This window comes from Eubalaena glacialis, chromosome Y, assembly GCF_028564815.1.
Source record: "Eubalaena glacialis isolate mEubGla1 chromosome Y, mEubGla1.1.hap2.+ XY, whole genome shotgun sequence".
In the NCBI taxonomy this organism is placed as follows: domain Eukaryota; kingdom Metazoa; phylum Chordata; class Mammalia; order Artiodactyla; family Balaenidae; genus Eubalaena; species Eubalaena glacialis.
The window spans coordinates 4,127,516-4,130,045 of NC_083737.1; the positions used below are offsets into that span (position 1 = coordinate 4,127,516).

General features: G+C 36.9%; 1 non-coding gene across 1 annotated transcript; it reads left to right on the forward strand.

Moving 5' to 3' along the window:
* Positions 1-1,942: 1,942 nt before the first annotated feature.
* Positions 1,943-2,076, forward strand: LOC133082940 (small nucleolar RNA SNORA70). The gene has a single exon (XR_009699089.1). It is a non-coding gene; the product is annotated as a small nucleolar RNA SNORA70 (small nucleolar RNA).
* The last annotated feature ends 454 nt before the right edge of the window (positions 2,077-2,530 follow it).

The following is a 2,530-nucleotide window of genomic DNA, read 5'->3' on the forward strand; positions in this document are numbered from 1 at the left end:
CAGGACAGTTGAAGGAGCCCCAGACTGTCCATGTTCTGTGTGTTTCTGTTGTCTGCATTTGTTTGCATAGCACAGTGAAGCAGCAGGACGGTTTAATTACCACCATCTTTCTTGGAGCAAATTAATCTGCACTCACCTGCAGGGAGTCAATGAAGCAGAAAAGACCCCAGTGGAGAAATATTTCTTTTGTGTAGCAAAGCTCAAACCTAGTTTAAACCTTGAAATGCCAACGTATAATTTATCTCACTGTTCTCTGACTATCAGCAATTAAGATACCAGGTAAAAATAGGACATTGGAAGGGGTTTCTAAACACTTGGTGGAGGCTGGCTCATGTCTGCTCTGTTTAAATGTATCACCCACAACTGTCTTCCGGTTTGGAGACCGCAGACTTCTCATCAATCCCTATTTTCTTCCACAAGATTTGGAGCTAATGGTTTGTAGAAAATAACCAGCGTGTTGCATTTTTTCCCCCTTTGTAGATTTTTTTTCTTCCGTTATTTTACGAGGAAGTTTCACTTTCCTTTCTTTGTTTTTCTCATAAAAATGAGTGCATTTGGATGGGATTTGTAATGCAAGATGTATTTCAAACTAAATGAAAATGAAAAGAAAACACATTACGATGTGGGATATGCAGGAAAAGTAACAGAAAAATTGGTCTTGGGATGCTTGCATTAGTTTAAAAAAAAAAAGTCTCAGAGAAAATATCTAAGCTTCTGCTTTAAAAGCCAGAAAAATGAGAGCAAATTAAATCTAAAGTAAGTGGAAGGAAAGAAATAATGAAGCGCAGAACAAAAATCAATGAGAGACAAAACTGTTAAACAATGGATGAAACCAATTAAATCCAAAGCTGGTCCTTTGGAAAGTTCAGTAAAATTGATTAATTTCTAGCCATCTAGTCAGGAGGAAGAAAAGAGGTAAGACACAAGTAGATAAAATAGGGGCACTGCTAAGGGCTTCATAAATATTGATGTAATAATTAGTGACTATTATGAACAAGTTAATACCGATACATCTGGCAACTTAAAGAATCAGTGAACAAATTATATAAAAGATGCAAATTATTAAAACTCACACAAGAAAAAAAAATAACTTATATAGTCCTGTGTATATTTAACAAATATAATTTGCAGTAAAATAGTTTCCAAAGAAAACTTGAAACAAAAATGGCTTATTAGGCGAATCCTAAAAAAAAGATTTATGGAATAAAAATACTGAATGCAGGCAAAATCATTTAGAAAATAGAATATGAGAAAATGCTTTCTAAGTCATTTTAGGAGGCTAGTAGAATCAGAACATAAAAAAGACATTACAATAAAAAGAAACTACAGATGAATAAATCTAGTAAATCCCTAGTAAATCTAGGTGTAAAAATCCTTAACAAAATAATAGAATAATAGAATCTACCGATGTATAAAAATGGTCATACATCTTGGCCAAGTTGGGTTTCAACATAGGAATATATGGTTGGTTTCACACTCAGTAACCCATCAGGATAAGTCAACATATTAATAGAATAAAAATGAGATTCCAAGTGATAAGAATAAGAACAATTTGCTAAGAATAACTGAAATAGAAAAAGCAGTTGACAAAACTGAAATATAAAAGCTAAAAATATAATTTTTCTGTAAGAAATTATAAGACAATTGGTGACCTTCCGTTAGGAGAAGATCTTGTAGGTAGGACACAAAATACAGAGACCTTAAAGGAAAACTATAAGTTGTGTTTCATTAATATTTAAAATTTCCATGTTTAAAGACTTCAGAGTGTGATATTAATCCACAAATTGGGAGAAAGAATTTACAAAATAAAGGGTTTCTTTTTTAAAATTTTTTTCAGCCGACTATAGAAAGAACACTCAAAAATGAGCAAGAAGAACATCAGCACAAAATGATTTAAATGGCCGAACAGTTTAAACAGACATTTTATCCAATAAATTTGCAAATAACCCAATTAAGCCAACTGTGCTCTTTTCCCCACGGGGGCCCGATGTCCAGTGGCTGCAAACAGCAGCCTGCTCTGTAGTGTATGCAGCCTGTTGCCTGTATGGGTTGCCCTAAGGGATCTTGGATTCAGCCCTTTCCCGTGCACATTCATGCCTGGCCAGCTGTCCCCACTTGAGGCTCCAGACAGGTATGCGCGGTGCCTTTGGAAAGCCCCGGGGCCCAGTGGCCAGGGTCCACGTGGGCCAAGTCATAATGTCCATCGGCACCAAGCTACAGAACAAGGGACATGTGATTGAGGCCAAGTTCAAGTTCCCTGGCCGCCAGAAGATCCACATCTCCAAGAAATGGGGATTTACTAAGTTTAATGCGGATGAATTTGAAAACATGGTGGCAGAAAAGCGGCCCATCCCAGATGGCTGTGAGGTCAAATACATCCCCAGTTGTGTCCCTCTGGCCAAATGGCAGGCCCTGCACTCACGAGAGCCTTGGCACTGTGCCCTCCTTACTCATGCCCACCAAGAAATCCTACTTTCTTGTCAAAAAAAAAAAAAAGAAAAATGCAAATAACCAAGAAACGCCTAAAGTA